We start from the raw sequence: 8391 nt of genomic DNA on the forward strand, positions 1-8391 counted from the left end.
AGGTTCACATAGCTGCAAACCTTATTTCTAGTTTTAAGTCTGGCCAACTTGGGGAGAGTTGGTGCAGACCGTGACCAATTCTAGTAGGATGCCACAACAAGAATGTGATCAACTTAGCTTGTCGATGAACCTGCCCCACATTCAAACAACTCTATCGCCTTTTCCTCGTATAGTTATATGCGAGGGCCTCTCATAGAGAGCGCTGTTAGCAACCTTTTCCACATAGACGATAAAGTTGTGAGTGTTTTGCACATGGCTGTTGTCATCACCACGTGACGAGTCAACTCAGCTTGACTCTCTACACTCCGACAAGCTTTGCACATACGCCTTTAGTTCAGTATGTGTCTTTAATCTGACTCCGGTGCCTCAAGCCGGAAAAATTGTCAGATTATGATCATTATCGGTTAGTCATCCCGATGCAAGATCGTATCGTACTGTCTTTGTCTACCTCCAGATTCCGAAGAACAGGAGGAGACTCTCCCAGACCTACATATCTGGGAGAATGTTCAGAGGGCGAGAAGCTGTGGATTACTCTCCCCTAAGAACTGACTAAACTTTACCCTCGTCCAAGGTAAGTTTATTTTAGCTAGCCTTCTATGTAAAGGATCTGAGGCTAAGCTGTGTTTTTTCGAGCCTTTGGCTCGGAGCAAGTTCAGTGGGCGCCCCGAGTAGCTCAACTCTTTCCCACTGAACAGCGCAACGCTCTGTCACTCGCTGGGATTTTTGCGTGTCGGTTCTAACCACGCGACTTGTGGACCTTTTTAGGCCTTTCTCATTCACAAGTCTATAGCTGGGCTTCTATAACCCAGCTTCTGAGATCTAGATAGCTGCAGTTCTGCTAGGCTGCTTTTGCTAACTAGTCTCCCTTTAAGCAGTCCCTTGCCATGACTGCTGAACTATGTATCCACACAAGTAGTTTTTGAGCTCGATACATAATTCGAGATTGGTTGCCAAGCAATCTCTAGCGACAGAGCGTCATGCGCACTACAGACATGGCCTCTACCAGCAGCCATGCCCGAAGGAATCAATCACTGATCCTTCCGCAGGTTCCCCTACGGAAACCTTGTTACGACTTTTACTTCCTCTAGACAATTAAGCTCGATCCGCTTCATCCCGTTGCCGGAGACCGAAGTCCCAACAGTAGGAATTTGCAATTCTTGCTTAACTATCCAATCAGTAGTAGCGACGGGCGGTGTGTACAAAGGGCAGGGACGTAATCCCTATGAGTTGTTGACTCATAAGTACCAGGAATTCCTGGTTCACGTCTGCAAGTTACAACAGACGATCCCCTTGAAGCGCTGTACTTTTCTCTGATTGCCCAGTCCATTTCGGACCAAGGGCTGAGTACTCAATCTAAAAGTACACAGTGTAGCGCGCGTGCAGTCCAGAACATCTAAGGGCATCACAGACCTGTTATAGCCTCACTTCATCTGCGGTATTTAATTCCGCATAGTTCCTCTAAGAAGTGTTTGAATTCACATATAGTGAATTTCATTATTTAGATGGAGAAGATCTCGTTCGTTATCGGAATTAACCAGACAGATCACTCCACTAACTAAGAACGGCCATGCACCACCGCCCATATAATCATGAAAGATATTCAATCTGTCAATCCTTAAGATGTCTGGACCGGGTGAGTTTTCCCGTGTTGAGTCAAATTAAGCCGCAGGCTCCACTCCTGGTGGTGCCCTTCCGTCAATTCCTTTAAGTTTCGATTTTGCAACCATACTTCCCCCGGAACCAATAAACTTTGGTTTCCCGGTTAATCTCTTGCCAAGTCAAGATCGACTTTGACAAATTGTAGGTTGGTATAGTTTATGGTCAGAATTACGAGGGTATCTAATCCTCTTCAATACTCTGACTTTCGTTCTTGATTAATGAAAACATTCTTGGCAAATGCTTTCGCAGTAGTTTGTCTTGCCACGATCCAAGAATTTCACCTCTAACGTAGCAATACAAATGCCCCCGTCTGTTCCTTTCAATCATTACCGCACTCAGCCAACCGGCATCAATCGAGTAGCGGGTCATTCTCCATTATTCCATGCTTTATTATTCGATCCCAAAGGATGCTTTGAACACTCTAATTTTCTCAGGGTGAAAACACCGTTTCCACAGTTCGTCACATTTAAGTGCAAACTATTTCTTCGATGCGAAGGATGAGCGGAACGAGTCAACAGATTTAACTGAAGACCATGTTGCCGTTCTACTCAAACAGATCCAACTATGAGCTTTTTAAACGCAGCAACTATTGCATACGCTTGTAGAGGCTGGTATTACCGCGGCTGCTGGCACCAGACTTGCCCTCTACTCGTTCATCAATGGAGCTTTTAAGTCCATTCCATTCTGATTACAAACCATAAAGGTTCATATCATTATTTCTAGTCACTACCTCCTCGTGCGGAGAGTGGGTAATTTGCGTGCCTGCTGCCTTCCTTGGATGTGGTAGCCGTTTCTAAGGCTCCCTCTCCGGAATCGAACCCTGATTCCCCGTTACCCGTCACAACCATGGTAGTCCGTTACACTACCATCATAGGTTGATAGGTCAGAAATTCGGAAGTTCCGTCCCCAAGCCGAAGCTATCTGGGATCTTTCAGTTACTAGGACTCATCACGGGATGTGTCTGTACTTAGCAAATCACCCGGTGTAGTCTTGTAAAAGTCTCCGACAGTGTCGGACAATCAGCATGCATTAGCTGCAGGGTTACCGCAGTTATTCATTTAGCTTGCAAATCAACTAATAGATAGTAACTGATTTAATGAGCCATTCGCGGTTCCACTTTTTCAAGCTTCGCTTGCACATGCATGGCTTAGTCTTTCAGACAAGCATATGGCAACTGACAGGATCAATCAGTTTAATTGTACTTTGAACAATCTTTCGATTTGTTCGAATTTAGAAAGACATAGCCTTGCGGCCTCGTCAATCTTGCTTTGAGCTTTTTAAATCACGAAGAGTTTCAATGCATGCTTTGGCATGGCTACTAGTTACTACACAGTACTCTACACACTTAGAGTTACCCACGATTACACATTTCACATGCTGATGTTTCGGCTCGCGCGTACTAGAAACAGCATAATACTATGTGTACTGGTAGATAGCGCTCTGTGAGCATTTCCCATGAGCAGGTTTTGCCCTCCAAATCTCTGTTCTACTGTTACCAATACCGGCTAACAACTGTATCATACTAGGGAGAATTGACTCATGATTTAAAAACCAGATGTTCACATGTCGATGTTTCGGCTCTCGCCTACTAGAAACAACATAATACTAGTCTGTTAAAAATCTCAATCACGCCGCCTCTTCAGATACAGAAGTTTTACCTTTTATTGGTTAGAGAACAGCTTTCCAGCTGTCGACATGGTTACTAGTAACAACACCGTACTCAACACAAAAACTTTTCAACTTCACAACTTTCACATGCTGATGTTTCTGCTTTCGCATACTAGAAACAGCATAATACTTATTGTTTTGTCAAGTAATTTGTGTGTCTTTCCCATGTGAAGTTTCACCGGTCAACAATGTTTCCCTGACCAATTACGGCTACTAGTAGCTGTATAATACTAGGGAAAATGATTGAGGATTTAATATCAGATTTTCACATGTTGATGTTTCGGCTTTCGCCTACTAGAAACAACATAATACTAGTCTGCTAAGAAATCTCGCTCAAATTGCCTTTTCACATACAGAAGTTTCACCTTCTATTGGTTAGAGAACAGTTCTCAGCTGTCGACATGGTTACTAGTAACAACATCGTACTCAACACAAAAATTCTTCAACTTCACAACTTTCACTTGCTGATGTTTCTGCTTTCGCGTACTAGAAACAGCATAATACTTATTGCTTTGTCAAGAAGTGTGTGTGTCTTTCCCATGCGAAAGTTTCACCGGTCAGCAATAATTGCCGTGTCCAATTAAGGTTACTCATAGCTGTATAATACTAGGGAAAATGATTGAGGATTTAATATCAGATTTTCACATGTTGATGTTTCGGCTTTCGCCTACTAGAAACAACATAATACTAGTCTGCTAATAAATCTCGCTCAAATTGCCTTTTCACATACAGAAGTTTCACCTCTTCTTGGTCACTGTACAGATGATGCTGTCTGTTCTTTATTTGGTTCTGCTTATTATAAGGAGGGGCATCACTCCTTCCTCCTTGGTTTGCATGCATTAAGCCTGCTTTGTGAAAAGCGTATCTTTCTAGCTTTTCTTCGCCTTACTCGAGTAGGACGATACAATCCAGACATTAGTCAGTCTTGGTGTAAAGTCACTGAGTATTATTCGGTTCTGCTTTATTCAGCAATATGCTGTATAATTGTTGTAATTTGCGAACATATTTGTTCTCAGTTCCGAACTACTAGCGACGACAGATTACCAGCGGTCATGAGCCATCAAGGTAGTTCTTTGGTGCATCAAGTAGAGAGGTGCCATCAAACAACACTTCCCTAATAATGCTACACACATAGAATTTGCTACAGTGCAGCTTTTTACTTTGCAAAATTTGCGCACAAATTTTGCATAGAATAAATGTTTTATCAAGATTTTTAGATCCCCTCCCTTGAGAGAACGTTACTCCTTTAAGTGAACACCCCGCGGCGTCCTGTTGTTATTGCTTATAACCATTTCGCAAGCCGGAGGCATAATGCACTACGCAAGCCGCTACTTTGGCACAGAGGCACCTAGTTTTACACCCGGGACTTCAGGTGGCCCAGTTTTACACCCAGTACAGCGGTGCCAGTTGGTAACCCGGTGGATCCTCGGAGACCAGACATGATCATAGATCAAACCCGATGTATGCTACTCCTGAACGTATAGTATCTCCACTGTGCAATGAAATTATCGTTCGTTTCGGGCCTTCCTATACGTTCAGCAGACAATCGCTAGGAATTCACCTCGTGACCCGTGGTGACCACACTGGATTTCAAGTTTATTGATTTGGACAGACCTGTCATTTATTTTGCTTTTCAGCTTCAGTTCTGCTCGATCTAGCTTGCCTAAGGCTTGATCTCGCTTTGCTCACCCCTGTAGGAGCCTCTACTAGTACCACTCGGAGTAATGGGGAATCCACCAGACCTAATCGATGAATGCCATCAAACAACAAACATCATACCCGGCTTCATCAGGCATATTTTATTACTTCCGAGAGGTACTTTAGTATCAGATCTTTCTCCATGCCTCTTATGAGGACCCGTCAGACCTTTCGGTTTATCGTTTAGCTTCAGTCCTGCTCGATCTAGCTTTCCCAAGGCTCGATCTAGCTCTATTCGCCCCACTAGAGGGCTCTCTAAGACCCCTCGGTCTTAGTGTTAGCTCCGGTACTGCTCGGTCGTGCTTGCTGAAGGCCCGACCCAGCTTTAGTTAGATTCTCGTACTTTCTCTTGGCCTCTCTAGGAGGACCAGACAGACCTCTCGGTCTATCGTTTAGCTTCAGTCCTGCTCGATCTAGCTTGCCCAAGGCTTGATCAAGCTCTATTCGCCCCGCTAGAGGGCTCTCTAAGACCCCTCGGTCTTAGTGTTATCTTCTGTAATGCCTAACCAAGCTTACTACAGGCCTTGGTCAGGTCTTTATCGGTCACCGATTAGTAACAGACCAATCATAGGGCCTTCCACCCTATCCGGGTTGAGGTCTTTAGTCCAGCCATATTTTGACAAGACACCTCTCCCTAATAATGCCCCACACATAGAATTACTGTCCATGCAGTATTTAACTTGTGTTTTTTTCTAAAATTTGATTTTCACTTTTTGGAGGTTCATTTGCTCCTCTGACACTCTTTCAGCTTCAATCTTACTCGATCTAGCTTTCCCAAGGCTCGATCTAGCTCTATTCGCCCCACTAGAGGGCTCTCTAAGACACTTCGGTCTTAGTGTTAGCTCCGGTCTTGCTCAATCGTGCTTGCTGAAGGCGCGATCAAGCTTTAGTTAGCTTCTCGTACTTCCTCTTGGCCTCTCTAGGAGGACCAGACAGACCTCTCGGTCTATCGTTTAGCTTCAGTCCTGCTCGATCTAGCTTTCCCAAGGCTCGATCTAGCTCTATTCGCCCTGCTAGAGGGCTCTCTAAGACCCCTCGGTCTTAGTGTTAGCTCCGGTACAGCTCGGTCGTGCTTGCTGAAGGCCCGATCAAGCTTTAGTTAGATTCTCGTACTTTCTCTTGGCCTCTATAGGAGGACCAGACAGACCTCTCGGTCTATCGTTTAGCTTCAGTCCTGCTTGATCTAGCTTTCCCAAGGCTCGATCTAGCTCTATTCGCCCTGCTAGAGGGCTCTCTAAGACCCCTCGGTCTTAGTGTTAGCTCCGGTACAGCTCGGTCGTGCTTGCTGAAGGCCCGATCAAGCTTTAGTTAGCTTCTCGTACTTTCTCTTGGCCTCTCTAGGAGGACCAGACAGACCTCTCGGTCTATCGTTTAGCTTCAGTCCTGCTCGATCTAGCTTTCCCAAGGCTCGATCTAGATCTATTCGCCCTGCTAGAGGGCTCTCTAAGACCCCTCGGTCTTAGTGTTAGCTCCGGTACAGCTCGGTCGTGCTTGCTGAAGGCCTGATCAAGCTTTAGTTAGCTTCTCGTACTTTCTCTTGGCCTCTCTAGGAGGACCAGACAGACCTTTCGGTCTCTTGCTTAGCTTCAGTCCTGCTCGATCTAGCTTTCCCAAGGCTCGATCTAGCTCTATTCGCCCCGCTAGAGGGCTCTCTAAGACCCCTCGGTCTTAGTGTTAACTCCTGTAATGCCTAACCAAGCTTACTACAGGCCTTGGTCAGGTCTTTATCGGTCACCGATTAGTAACAGACCGATCATGGGGCCTTCCACCCTATCCGGGTTGAGGTCTTTAGTCCAGCCATATTTTGACAAGACACCTCCCCCTAATAATGCCCCACACATAGAAATACTGTCCATGCAGTATTTAACTTGTGTTTTTTCTAAAATTTGATTTTCACTTTTTGGAGGTTCATTTGCTCCTCTGACACTCTTTCAGCTTCAATCTTACTCGATCTAGCTTTCCCAAGGCTCGATCTAGCTCTATTCGCCCCACCAGAGGGCTCTCTAAGACACTTCGGTCTTAGTGTTAGCTCCGGTCTTGCTCAATCGTGCTTGCTGAAGGCGCGATCAAGCTTTAGTTAGCTTCTCGTACTTTCTCTTGGCCTCTCTAGGAGGACCAGACAGACCTCTCGGTCTATCGTTTAGCTTCAGTCCTGCTCGATCTAGCTTTCCCAAGGCTCGATCTAGCTCTATTCGCCCCGCTAGAGGGCTCTCTAAGACCCCTCGGTCTTAGTGTTAGCTCCGGTACAGCTCGGTCGTGCTTGCTGAAGGCCCGATCAAGCTTTAGTTGGCTTCTCGTACTTTCTCTTGGCCTCTCTAGGAGGACCAGACAGACCTCTCGGTCTCTTGCTTAGCTTCAGTCCTGCTCGATCTAGCTTGCCCAAGGCTTGATCAAGCTCTATTCGCCCCGCTAGAGGGCTCTCTAAGACCCCTCGGTCTTAGTGTTAGCTCCGGTACAGCTCGGTCGTGCTTGCTGAAGGCCCGATCAAGCTTTAGTTAGCTTCTCGTTTTTTCTCTTGGCCTCTCTAGGAGGACCAGACAGACCTCTCGGTCTATCGTTTAGCTTCAGTCCTGCTCGATCTAGCTTTCCCAAGGCTCGATCTAGCTCTATTCGCCCCGCTAGAGGGCTCTCTAAGACCCCTCGGTCTTAGTGTTAGCTCCGGTACAGCTCGGTCGTGCTTGCTGAAGGCCCGATCAAGCTTTAGTTGGCTTCTCGTACTTTCTCTTGGCCTCTCTAGGAGGACCAGACAGACCTCTCGGTCTATCCTTTAGCTTCAGTCCTGCTCGATCTAGCTTTCCCAAGGCTCGATCTAGCTCTATTCGCCCCGCTAGAGGGCTCTCTAAGACCCCTCGGTCTTAGTGTTATCTCCTGTAATGCCTAACCAAGCTTACTACAGGCCTTGGTCAGGTCTTTATCGGTCACCGATTAGTAACAGACCGATCATAGGGCCTTCCACCCTATCTGGGTTGAGGTCTTTAGTCCAGCCATATTTTGACAAGACACCTCCCCCTAATAATGCCCCACACATAGAATTACTGTTTATGCAGCTTTTCACTTGTGAAATTTTTAATTTTCGCAATTATTATAGAATAAGTGTTTGCGCAGCTTTTCATAGGTCGAGCTCTAGCTAGCTAGCTCAAGCTAGCTAGCTAGCTCAAGCTCAAGCTATCTAGCTCAAGCTCAAGCCAGCTAGCTCAAGCTCAAGCTAGCTAGCTAGCTCAAGCTCAAGCTAGCTAGCTAGCTCAAGCTCAAGCTAGCTAGCTCAAGCTCAAGCTAGCTAGCTCAAGCTCAAGCTAGCTAGCTAGCTCAAGCTCAAGCTCAAGCTAGCTAGCTCAAGCTCAAGCTCAAGCTAGCTAGCTAGCTCAA

The sequence above is a fragment of the Convolutriloba macropyga genome, unplaced genomic scaffold (assembly GCF_964194025.1).
Source record: "Convolutriloba macropyga unplaced genomic scaffold, txConMacr16.3 SCAFFOLD_1326, whole genome shotgun sequence".
NCBI lineage: Eukaryota > Metazoa > Xenacoelomorpha > Acoela > Convolutidae > Convolutriloba > Convolutriloba macropyga.